Source organism: Artibeus jamaicensis, unplaced genomic scaffold (assembly GCF_021234435.1).
Source record: "Artibeus jamaicensis isolate MK-2021 breed Jamaican fruit bat unplaced genomic scaffold, CSHL_Jam_final scaffold_754, whole genome shotgun sequence".
Lineage (NCBI taxonomy): Eukaryota > Metazoa > Chordata > Mammalia > Chiroptera > Phyllostomidae > Artibeus > Artibeus jamaicensis.
In genome coordinates, this window is record NW_026522054.1 from 1513682 (window position 1) to 1526747 (window position 13066).

At 51.8% G+C, this 13066-nt stretch overlaps 1 long non-coding RNA gene across 2 annotated transcripts; it reads right to left on the reverse strand.

The window, feature by feature from the left end:
- Positions 1-1818: 1818 nt before the first annotated feature.
- LOC119044420 (uncharacterized) lies at positions 1819-6962 on the reverse strand. Of its 2 annotated transcripts, none has more exons than XR_005081606.2 (3): positions 6882-6962; positions 6470-6733; positions 1819-5674 (listed from the first exon to the last, which is right to left on the reverse strand). It is a non-coding gene; the product is annotated as an uncharacterized LOC119044420 (long non-coding RNA). The 2 variants fall into 2 exon arrangements; XR_005081605.2 differs by having other exon boundaries at positions 6470-6771.
- Between the last annotated feature and the right edge of the window lie 6104 nt (positions 6963-13066).

Here is a 13066-nt window from a genome sequence, read left to right on the forward strand (position 1 = left end):
CTTCTCTTGCTTGCCTTTGGTTACCATGGGCCTTGTGTCTCTTCAGCCTATGCATGTCCTTTGATCTAAAGTGAGTTTACTCGGTATATAGTTGGGATCTTAACTAGTCTTAATTCCATAATTAACAGTGCAAATCCTTTTTCACTTTCCATTTTGAGGAAAGAGAAATTGGTGCTTACACTCTAAAGGACTTGCTCTAGTCCATTCTAGTGAGAGAAGGAGGCGGGACTAGCACAAGTAAGTCTTCTCCTCATTGGCTGCGCAGCACTGTCTCCATGGACCCACCCCCTGCCTCTCCTCCATCCCTTGCTTTCTTGCTGACACAGCAGAAACTGCCAAATGCCTGATGCTCCTTGGAGGTGGATCATGATGTGAGATGTGGAGCCTGGTTTCAGGCACAAGGGCCACCTGCTAATGCCTCGGGCCCTTCAGACACCGTCCTGGACCCCTGACCCGAGCAGTGATGGCTACACGCTGAAATACTCGAGGGCTCCTTGGTTAATGGGTTATCTTGGCTCTGGTCCCCAAGCATATCAGGGTGGATTATCTGTCCTTTTTCTTGCATCATGTGTTGTCCTTTTATTAAGTGATATCAAAAATTAGATGATTGCTTTCCTATCTTGCCGGTTGCCATGGAGCTCAATTCTGCATCTCTCCAGGCTGGTAAACGCAGCAGAGACAGGGGCTGAGTGAGGAGGAGCGCATGGGAGAGCTCTTCGCTAGCTAGGTGGGCCGAGCGACGCTGCCCGGCGGGAGGAGGGCCAGGTCTTACCACCCGCGCCCGGCAGCAGGTTACACAGAGCAGGCAGGCCCACAGATGTTCAGAGAGGTTTCCGGAGAGTCTTAGAACGCTTGGGGACATGTCTTTCTGCAAAAAGAAGGTATAGGAAATAGGAGACAGGTTGGGATTCGGACAAAGCAGTGGTTTTTGCAGGTTTTTTGCATGTGCCACGGTGAGAACTGCCTTGCGCCACTGTCTGTGTGTGAGTGGAACACATGTTGTAGCGGGTGATACTTTTCCTACACGCTCCGTACTCCTATGTACTCTGATGACTCCGCTCTAATCTAACCCATGAAAACAGATGTTAGCTATGGCCCACTACGTACATTTTGCTGCCCACTGACCCAACGATGGGTCATGGCTGCCAGTGGGAAACATTCTGAGATCAGCCTTAGTTCAAGGTCTCTCCTCCACAATTTCGCCATCAGTGAAAACAGTGACACCAGGGAGGCCACTCAGCGGCCAGATCCAAGCATTCAGACTTGTGTGAAGGGCAAACAGCAGGAGCCCAAAGTTCCTGGAATTAGAGGAGGACACTGGCACAGAGCAGCTCAGGGGGACACTCCACCAGTGCTTTTTCATCAGGGGAGTTTGAAGACAAGCTGCCGAAGGCCGGAAGACCTCGGGGGGCTATTGCGAAAGCTCGGGGGCAGAAGGAAGTAGAGGAAGGAGGGAGCGAGGCGCTGGGGATGCAATGAAAAGTCACCTCGTGCAGGACTGCGAAGGAAAGATCAACAGGAAAGGGCCCTGGCCAGGGGCACGGTGGAGCTGGGAGGATGGCGAGAGGAAGGATGGTGAGAGGAACAGAGCGGAGAAATTTGCAGTGGGGCGGTCAGCGAACAACCTCACCCGGCCCCGAACCTCGTGCAGACAAGGCATTGTTAAATAACGTCCGACCGGGCGAGTCCGGCCGACAACCCAACTCGGGAAAAGATGGGAGCACCAAGATGAGGTTGGAATACGGGCTGTGGCCAGGTAGGGAGGGCGTTTCACACCACGTGAAGAAACACACAATTTATGGGGCAGTGAACACACAGTATACAGATGATGATGCATTAGTTGTACACTTGAAATCTGTATAAAGTTATTAACCAGCATCGCCCCAATAGCTTCCATAAAAAAGTAAAATAAGGGAAATGTACATTCGAATTCACAGCCATTGAAGGCTTTGGACCCGGAGCATGGGCTGGAGGAAGGGACAGAAAACCCAGACGGGGGCTTGGGTGAGGCGTGAGACACGGAGGCTTCTACCAGGATGGGGACAGAAAAGCTGGGGACAGGTCTCGTTCCGGGAGAGGCAGGAATGTTTAATAAAATGCATTCCCAAGCCACAGGTGTTCATGAGGCAAACAGTGATCTTCCAGCGTCACAGTGTCTTTTCAAGACACAGAGCAAAGTCTTGGTTTCACCTTCGAGGACAAGGCGTGCGGCCGCCCAATCTGGACCGTGCCTTGGGAGTTGGTTAGTTCAGATTCCCGTGCTTTCCAGAGCTCTCGTTTGTGCGAATGTGGCTGTGGGTGTCGCCGAAAGGCTGCCTCCCTGTCAGTGGGCAGCTGCAGACGGATTCCAGAGAGCTGTTGGCTGAAGTTCACCGAAATGTACTCATCCTGTGAGTCTATGAGTAGTTTCACCAAGTGAAGTGTTGACTGAGATGTAACAGAAGTTTGCTTGCAATGACCTTGAAGGAAGTTGGACCACCTCCCAAGTCAGCCATGAGCAGATGGCAGTCTGTGCAGACGGCGAGAGTAGCATTTCTTTGGAAAGCGCTCGAAAAATCAGGTCTTTCACCAGCGTCAGAAACAAATACCAATGTAAGTTCATGCTCTGTGCTGGCATGAACAACGAGAATCTTATTTTATTCCTGACAAACAATATTTTTAATAAAAGCATATGAATGTGTGCTCTGTTTTCTCCATAATGTTATTAAAAACTTTTGTTTTCATTTTAAACATTTCATGTCCTCGCTGGTGTGGCTCAGTGGATTGACCGCTAGCCTGAGAACCAAGCAGTCACCAGTTTGATTCCCAGTCAGGACACATGCCTGGGTTGCAGGCCAGGTTCCCAGTAGGGGGCACGTGAGAGGCAGCCACACATTGATGTCTCTCTCTCTCTCTCTTTCTCCCTCCTTTCGCCTCTCTCTAAAAATACATAGGTGAAATCTTTTTAGAAAAATAAACATTGCAGTCAAAGAGCAAGAAATCTGAAGTTCACCATTTGAGGTAGCCCTGAATACGCCAATCATGATTAAAAATATAAAGAAATAAAATCTCCCAGGAGAACCCACCGCATTGCCATCACAAGGGTCCCTGTGGCGGAACGCGTTTCCCCAACTGGCTCGGCCGTGGTTACGATGCCACATGTGCTGTTGGAGCACCGCCATGCCCCGAACCCGGACGGGGAGTCTGTGTCCCCTCCTCTTGAAACTGGGGTGCCGGGCTACTTCACAACTGCCTCCGTGAACAAAACGTGGTGGAAAGGACTCTTCTCAGGCCAGGCCCTAAAGGCTGATATGACTTCTATCTGGCTCACTCTCTCTCCACAAGACACTCACCTTCGGGAAGCAGCCACCAGGATGGAAGGAAGCCCAGGGCACAGGGAGAGGCCGAGCAGTTAGACACGCTGACAGCCAGCCAGCACCAGCCACCTAACACAGAGTCAGCTGACCTTCAGGTGATTCCAGCTCCCACCCGGGAGCCATGCCAGCTGAAGCCACGTGGAGCTGAGACAAGCTGCCTCCACCCAGCCCTGAGCAAGGCAGATGTTACTGGGAGACAGTTTGGGGTGGTTTGTGATGTAAGGGTAGCAAGTGGACACGTCCCCGAAAGCCCGGGGGGGAGACCATGCTGCCAGGATGCCCGTCACTGCTGGGTGCTGGGCTGGACCGCTTGACCCTGGAGAGGCCAGGCAGCAGCAGAAGAAGAACCCCAGAGAACCCGCCGCTGTCCAGGCTACCGGGAACCTACAGTTTGGAAGGAGAGTCCAACCTCTGTGTTGCAGGTGAAGCCTCTGACGTAGAAGCACATGCCCAGCCATGGTGAGCGCTGGACAGCAAGAATCGCGGCATCAAAGAGGTCAGAAGCCCTGGTGACAAGCACCTGTCAGTGAAGCGGCCCCATCCCCAGCCACATTCCCACGCTCCCACACTCTGGTCACCGACCGAAGAATCCGCCGTGGGGACAAATCCGCCACTGCATCTGTGTCCAGACGGCTCCCTCACACGGCCCAGAACCCACAGGCAGAGCAGAAAGTTGACAGAAGGACAGAGACAAACATTTATATTATCAGCTGGCACATGAGTTCGGTACAAGTCACTTCTCCAGGGGGAGTAGCTCGTCGCAGCTCCTGTCACTGGCCGAGAGCAGGGCTGCACCGTGACCCAGTGCACTGCACGCCGGCGGTCTCTTTTGTTCGAGACTCACCAGTGGGGAGATGCAGGCCCAGGGGCGCTGCGACTTGTCCAGGGTCGAATAGCAGCTGAGTTGCAGAGGCAGGACTCGGGCCTTCAGTTCTTTGTCTGGCCTCCATCCTTGGGCTGAAAGCCGCTTGAAAAAGCAGCTTTTCCAATCAAACATAAGCCCTTGCAAGAGAAGAGCTGACCAATGATGCAGAACAATCGCATAGGCCATTGACGGAATGTCCCTCCCAAACTCTCACCCTACCCAACGTGGTCATGGAGCATCAGTGACAGGCGGACCATGTTCCCTGCACGTTATAAATGCTTCCACCTGCCTCCTGACTGCACCTGCGCAATCCACAGGAGGCCATTGTCATGGTTCAGTCAGTCAGTGGCCAGTGGAAGGCCTGCTCCCTCCGGGTTCCCCATCACAATACCCCACTGCCCACCCCCCTGTTTTATTTCAAGGAATAGGTAACAGGAAACGTGGCTATTGACTAACCCCACCAGGTGGGAACCCGCCTTTGCTGGTACACATGTCATTAAACCCCCAAGTTGAAATAATCCGCGGAGGCGGCGGGGCCATCGTGCTCCGCCAATCTGTTGTGGAAGAGCCCTTTTCCACGGCCTGGGTGTGGGTCTCAGCATCGACTCTAACGAGGTAGAAAGTCCTGACGGTGGGAAACTGCACACGCTCCCCAAAAACGCTGCGGTCACGCCACACGGCGCTCGTTCGGAGATTGTTTTTTCTTTTTTGTTTCCTGAGTAATAAACAGGCTGAATTTCGATCTCCAAGGCAAACGTATATGGAAATAGAAAGAAAGAGAGTGGCGGGGGGGAAGCAATTTAAAACACAACGGGGCCTTTCTCAGCAAAATGAAGGATTCCACTTTGGGTGTGTTGTCCAACGAAAGCAGCAGCGTGGGCGGACACTGAGGAAGTGTGGCCGTGGTGTGTCCATGACGGACGCAGTGACTCGCTAACGGGCTTTGTTGTTATTGTCAGAGGCTGGGTGTGAGCGCTGAGGCCCATGTACAGGGGGGGTGTCCCAGGGAGACTCAGGCACTCCATGCTTCTCTGGTCTGGCCACTGCGCTCCGTTTGGCCAGAAGAAAAATTTTGTTTTATTGCATCGCTCTTTCTCTCTTTTAGTCTCTGTCTCTCTCATGCTCTCTGTAGTTCTTCATACTTCTCTGTGACAGAGATCAGACCGGCTAAATCCAGGCCTGACTACAAACTTTGACCTGACCCTTCGAGACAAATAATGGCTTAGGAACGAGGGACGCAGTGCTGGCTTCCAGATCGATGGCTAATCGGAGGGGTCCCCGCAGCACTGTTCAGAGCAGCCCCGCCTGGGACCCCCTAAACTCCATCATCAGAGCAGATCGATCACAGCACATTCACCCCCGTGGAAGTCCGTGTACCCAGGAGAAGGAGTGATCTGCAGCTGCTTGCTGTAGCGTGGGTGACTATCACATCCGTGACGTTGAACCAAAGGAGCTGGACTCAAAAACAAAACAAAACACCATGTGACTCTATTTATAGACACAAATTTCAAAAACAAGCAGAAACCAGTCTATCCTGTTACAGGCAAGGGTTGCATTTATCTTTTTAGTGAGTGGTGACCAAAAGGGAGGGCAAAGGGACTTCCTGGGTGTGTGTCCTATTTTATCCCCGGATCTGGGTGCTGGGTGCACATGCACATTCTGTTCGGTCCGTGAAAATTCATCGGGCTGCTCACTTAGCGGTCCTTTTCTGTATCTCTATTTCAACAACAACAACATATCCAGAAACTTCACCAGCTAGATTTATTTTAAATGGTAACTTGCACAAAGAGACTTAGCAAAATTATAACCTGTGTGAATCTGGCACCCCAGAAGGGTCAGTGTTGGTTCAAACACAGTCCAACAAAGACACAGAGGCTGTCAGGCAAAGGTGGCTCGAATGACAGCCTCCCCCTTCCTCTCGTCCCCTCCTGTGCGGCTCTGCTCGGCGTTTGCTCACGTGTGAGTAATCCCTTCTTTCCTCCCCAGCTTGCCCTTGAGCTCCAGGGCCTCAGGGCCATTCCCTGACTCTCTGCTCTTCCAGTCTTTCCTGTTTCAATTCATTCTCTCTCTGAGTTGATAGTCTGTGCTTCTCTGCTTGTCCTTTATTAAGGCGAGGTAAGGTGAGCACACTATGCCATTATAATGAACCCGTGGGTATGAAGGTTTAAGGGAAAAGTTGGGAAGTACAAGCCTTTTAAAAGTCTGAGCTGATGAAGGAAGGCAACCATGGGGGATTCAAAAGCTTTACCGTGTGGAAATAGTTGTGTCTTGTTTGCTATAAATCAGAGGGAAAAATGAGTTTGCTCAGGACCTTTGGGTGAAGGCAGGTGACCGCTGGCCTGGTGAGCACCGTCCCCAGGGGAACAGAGGGGGGTGCAGTAACACGACAAAGCCGGTGAAAGGCGGAACAGAGTACAACACCGTCAGCACAGGGAAGACAAGTGAATTCGATGCGTTCTCTCCTGGGTAAGGGCGGTCCTCTTCCAGCTGTCCTCTATGCTCCAAGTCGGACCTGTGAGACACTGGTCCATCAATCATGGCCTTGGCAATCTATCCAAAACAGAAACCTGATCACACCACTCCTCCCTAGGTGCCTCCGCCCTGTCCCCTGAGTCATCCACGGGGTAAAGCCCCAGCCCGCCACACAGGAGTCCGCCTACCTTACAGGCTTACCGGCCACTCTTCTCCTCCTCCTCAGGGGATCCTGTTGCTTTTCTGCCCAGTACCTGCTTGCTTTTGGGAATGGCTACTCCCCCCGCCCCACCCATGACCCATGGCTACCTTGCAAGCTGGGCTGTTCATGCGACCTGTGGCCACAGCTGATTGGCTCTGGGATGGCCACTTGACTAAACAGGGACCGATTTCAGTTCCTTGTCTGAGTCATGCTCTATTGCAGTTGGCTGGTCCAGAAATGAACACCTGGCCCAAGGGAGTGAATTACAGTTGTTCTCCAGGACTTTCTGGGGCTGGGACAGAAAAGGAGAAATAGGTCTCTTCCAGGAGTAGAAGCTCCCCTATTTAAAGTTGAGGGACCCGTCTGTCATGTCTCCTGACATCCGGAACAGAGACGCAGAGAGGCCATTGACTGAATGAGCAAGCAGGAAGGAGAGGGCAAAAAAGCGCGGGAGAGACAGGCAGAAATATTTCGGAAGGAAGCAGAGGTAAAAGCCAGCGGGTCTTGAGAGGGTTTGAGCTCCTGGTTGCGTCCATTCCTAACGGCCTGCGGCTTCCTCAGAGGCCACCAGACAGCCCAGTATCTCATCACAGACTCCTGTTCCTGGTCCCCAAGAGTCCCATCACTCCTACAACGGACACATTGCTCCCGGTTCCTCACACGTGTGGCCCCAATGGTGTGCCGGCAAACTCGCCCTCTGATACACAAGACACCAGTCCTGATTTGTGTCACTTGTCGGTTGCCTTGGCCGGTCTACTCCCACTCTGACCAGCGCAGGCTACCAAAGGTCTGACCTCTGGAAATTCCTGAATGTCCAGCAGAGGAGCCAGGGCCGGCCAACCACTGAGGCCAGGCGTCTCCCCTCCCTGTCTTTGTTCACGGTGTTCTCTTTCGTAATGGTTACTTTCCCAATGCTCATTTCCTGTGCCACCTCTTGCAGGAAGCCTTCTGGGGCCCCCTCCATGCTCCCTTAGTTTGCCACCGTTCCTGCAGTCATGATGACCTGAAGCTGAAGTTTCTGTGACACCTTTGTGCCCTCCATCTACAGAGGTTAGGTTTTGGTCACTTCTGTGGCCCTGTGCCAGCCCACGGGCTTCCTGCACAGGGCTGATAAGGGACAGGTTGGGATAGCTCTGGGCGCTGTTGGGCAGGAGACCCCTGGCCAAGACATGGCAGTGGGGGCCTCCGTGGTCCCAGGGCACTGTGGCCACTCAGCTTCCAGCCCGAGCCCTGGACCCTGCCTCAGTTCGCGGCAGCTCTGCTGAGATGGACGGCCAGGAATGAACCCACCTACTAAACCCTTGTCAGGTGGAGCCCAGCTGTTACCCTGGGAACTGGCCATGGCCGTGGCACCAGATCCGGCAGGCTTTCCGGGAAGAACCCCACTCATGTGTGAGATCAGCCCCGGTGGGTAAACATGCGGGACGTTAGGGGACTGCTCCGTTCCCCCACCTGCCTGCAGCCTCACCTCCTGCGTGGCCATGCCAGGTAGTCAGTCTGACTTCAGGTGGCTCTGTTTTCGCCCTGGAGGGTGTGGCTCAGCTGGTTGGGCTTCACAAATGGAAAGGTTGCTGGTTCAAGCCCCAGTCATGGCAACATTCCTGGGTTTCAGGTTCAAACCCCAGCATGTACAGAAGGACTGATGGATGTTTCTCATACTGACTTTTCTCTGTCTCTCTCTCCCTTCCCCTCTCTCTAAAAGCAGTGAAAAAAATGTCACCAGATGAGGCTAAGAAAAATGAAGTGGCTTTATTTTCTATACTCTTTGGATTTTTAATCATAGCACTCAGCTGCCAAGTAATCATTGATTATGACTATTTAAATAACCCAGCCTACATTGCCATAAAACTTAATTTTTCATGTAGCTACCCTCACAGTGCCAAGCGTTTTAAAGAACCGTGACTTTAAGACTATACTCTCAGGGGTCATTTCTGAAGTCCGTAGAGAACCGCGACTTCTTCACCTTTCTGTGTGTGTACGCGTCTGCATAGGTCGCGTCTGCCTAGAGCTCCCCAACCCTATTCCTCGGCGTCCCTCGCCGCGTGTCAGGACCCGGCTTCCCCCAGAATGCCCCAGGGGGGTGATGCCAAAGGGCTGCCTTGGGTGGCGTGGACGGCTAGGGTCTGACAGCCAAGGAGCCGGAAAAATCAGTCACTCGGGCTCGTTCGTGCCTCCATGTGGCTCATGTTTTTGAAATATGACTTGGTTCTTCCTTTAGGTCTTCACTGAGTGACTGAGGAGAGCCCCGAGGGGTCCCCAGTTACTGGTTAGATGCAATCGTTAGTTCTACGGGAGAGCGGAGTCCCTTTTCTACTCCACACAGACGTCAGGTGATGATGTAGCTTAAACCCATGGTGCTCGTGCTGAAGAGCATTCCAGAGGGCGGGGTCGGAGGTTCCTCAGTCACCCCAACTAGGAAAAAACGGTCACATGAGGGACTTCTACCTTCTAGGAGCCCTCTGGCCAGGCCACTGTCCTGATCCGTTTCCTATGTCTCTTAGGAAACTGAGTCAGCATTTCCTTTCCCCATCCCAAGATCCCCATCTAGTGGTAGGAAAGGCCAATTGCAGGGCCGTGGGTCTCAGACTTGACCTCAAACCCAGCCCCATCACTGCCCTTCCCCCCACTGCGTGCCTGACACTGACCTCTCGGAGCTGATACTTGGGGAAGGGGGTGGACTGAACGAGTGTGTAGCCCCTGCCGCCCATGTCCGGCCAGGGCAGTGTGTCTACCAAGGTTTTCACTGATCTCTTTATAGACCAGGTAGATGATTAAGGTTGGCGGTCAATATTCTTAGATAAATTTGCAGTGGAATAAAAAACTAAATCCAAAGAATCTTTGATTCAGAGGCGTGACGAGAGCCACAGAATTGGGCGCAAATGGCCCTGGTGCTCCCTCTGGGTTGTCTGGACCACAGGCCAGCCTGGGCCTGAGGTACCCTTTCCTCTGGGGGTACACGGGGGTAGCCGTGGCGTTTTCCCACAGCATCCCATGGTCTCTGAGCTGTCCATGGGCTGGCAGCTTGCTAGCTTGCTTTCCCAGGGGGCTCCTGGGGACAGCCAGCACCCACACCCAGACCGCCAGGTGCCCAGTGGGGCTGCTCTCCGACCAGTGGGGTCAGCTGTCCTACCCTGGCCCCGTCCCTTCTCATGAAGACAGCAGGAGGCAGGGAGAACTATACTTTCTGTTTTCTTGCTGACTGTCATTTTATAAGTTTTCCTGTTTCTAGTAAAGCCCACTCCTTACCTAATCTATGTTGTGAAATTCACACAAGTCCTCGAACGTGACTCTGAAAGGAACTCCCATGAGAGTGGGTAGGTTTTACCCAGAAAGAAGGTTTCTTACGGGCTGTACCCATGACGATGCCTGCCAAGCATTCTGACCTAGATAAAGATTTGGAAGGCGGGCTGCTCTGGCCGGTGAGGGACCAGAGGGTCCAGAGAGCATGTGTGTGTGCATGGCAGAGTCGCACTCTGAAAGAGCTCAAGGTGTTGAAGCGCTGAAGTTTTGCTCCCATCTCCATGATGGGAAAATACAACAGGCTCAGCTATAAATGCACGCAGGTTAAAAATGTCACAAAGCACCAAAGGGGAGGACTTGCCTTCCTGGAGATTCATGTGGAAACTCCCCAAGGGTCCAGTAGACCCAAGCTTCTTATAAGCCCATAGAATAAGCAGGTTGACAAAGAAGCTAATTCAACCTCGGGTGCTGGAGAGAACAGGGGCGTTGTTAGTTGCCCCCAAGCTGCCGCTGGCTGGCCCAGCTCTGGAACATCCTGCACTGTCTGGAAGCCGTGTCGTCTGAAGGTCAGGGTCAACCCGTTAAAGAGCGAGGACAGTACAGGATCTTGTGAAGAAAGGGGTGAAAGGACTAGCGAGCTACCTCTTGACAAAGACAAGGTGTATTCCCGCAGAATGGCTCTCTCAGAAAATGTGAAGGGCTATTTATTGTCCAGTCACTCAATACAACATCCATTTTCATACTGAAGGAAAAAATTGATTTTTTTCAGTCTGGTTTCATGAAGCAGAACTAGCACAATTGGCAAAAGTCAAAGGAAAATGATGTTTGGAGCCAAAAAAGAAAAGAAAAAGAAAAAAAAAACCCAAACAAAAACTCTCAGACATTTATTGTTCCAAGTATGTGACAAGCTGCTTTTCAGAGACGTGCCCTCCGTGGTGCTGCAGTCGTGGAAACAGAGCCCGGGGCCAGACCTCACAGAGAAGAATCCTAGCAGGGGAGTCTCAGAGGTAATGTGTCTAGCCAACAACTCTATTTCCCAACCCCTTGCAGTTAGGTGTGGCCACATAGCTACATTCAAGACCAAGAGCTGTGAACAAAAAGGTTGTGTAGGGCCCTGGCTGGTGTAGCTCAGTGGATTGAGCGCGGGCCTGCGAACCAGACAATCATGGTTTGATTCCCAGTCAGGGCACATGCCTGGGTTGCAGGCCAGTTCCCTGCAGGCCAGTTCCCAGCAGGGGATGCACGAAAGGCAACCATACATTGATGTTTCTCTCCCCCTTTCCTTCCCTTCCCCTCTAAAGATAAATAAATAAAATATTTTTTTAAAAAAGGTTGTGTAGGACTTCTGGGAAGGCTTATTAAAGAGAATTGATTATCTTCGAAGTACACATTGTTGGCCCTTTCTTCTGTCTGCTGGTTGCAATGGCTGGCACTTCAGCAGCCATCTTGGACCACGATGTGACCTTGAGTATAGAAGCTACACTGCAGGGTGTTGGAGCAGAAGTATTAGGAACCCCAACCCCCGCACCGAGTCACTGATGAGGACAGAGCTGGTGTTCACTAGATATTTACTGGGTGTTTACGATGCTCCATGCAGTGTTCTTGGCACTTGGTGAGCAAAACAGACAGTGGGTTCCCTCGTAGACCCTCAGCTCCTAGGGAGGGGCCAGGGCTGCTTCCTACCTCATACAGACTCTGGGTGTGTGTGTGGAGCATTAACACAGAATAAAAGTGCCCCTGAAGTGGAGCAAAGGGGTAGTTCTGACGGGAGCTGACGTTTTCTTAGACGCCGATCATCTTGCTTCCTTAGGCAAGAACATTGACATTTACAGTTATTTTCTAAGATCACTGAAAAGGCGATCAGGCTGGGGGCAATCAGGCTAGGATTCCACCCTGGTCTCTGATACAGGCTCATATAAAAAATATTTTACTTATTTTTAGAGAGAGGGGCAAAGGGAGGGAGAAAGAGAGAAACATCAATGTGTGGTTGCCTCTCACATGGCCCCCACTGGGGACTAGGCCTGCAACCCAGGCATGTGCCCTGACCAGGAATTGAACTGGCGACCCCTTGGTTCGCAGCCTGCGCTCAATCCACCGAGCTACACCAGCCAGGGCAAAGCTCACTTTTTAAACCACTTATGTCAGCTTGTTCAAAGGCAGGAAGTAGGGGGGGAGGAGCAATGTACTCAGAGAAATACGCAGAAAGAGAGCCAGGAGAGCACAAGCTTTCAGAGGAGAAGGGGAGAAGAATTTTATAAGGAAAAGGAAGTGTGAAGGGACATTAAAGGACAGGAAGACCAATGACAGTCCACAGGCTTTGCAGAGGGCCGTTCTCGACCTCCCTGAAGACAGGGTTAATCGAAACCTTCCTAGCTCACTTCAAATTCTCTGCACTCGGGTGCTTTTCTCTCTCTATAACAGGTTCATAAAAAATCTTTCATTTTGATATGCCTATTATTGAGATTTATGTTAAAAATAGAGCTCAGCAACTGTTTGGTTATATAATTATTCCTGTGACATCAGTAGTACACTCAGTACCGATTTCTTTTGTTGTCAACCTACCAAATGCCACCATGAATGCACGCTGTGCAGTGGTGGCAGCTGTTCTGCAGGCATTTGAATATAGAACGGAGACGTTGGTGACAAGCGTCGTCTTGCCTGCACATCCCTGGACCTGAAAGGTGTTCCCACACCATATGCTCATCCTCCTCAGCTGTAGAGTAATAAATACCACTGTCAGAATGATGCTGTGAAGCACACGTTCTCGTTTTATGTGCGTCTGGGGGGTGGGCATTATGTTTCTAAAAATGTGTTGTCCTACAGCACTGTCTCATCGTTTACCAGGAAACTGCCCCCTGGCTCGTCGAGAAAACTATGGTAGATTTTAAACGTCCCAGAAAACTCTTAAGCCTTGAGAGCTGTTTCCTAACA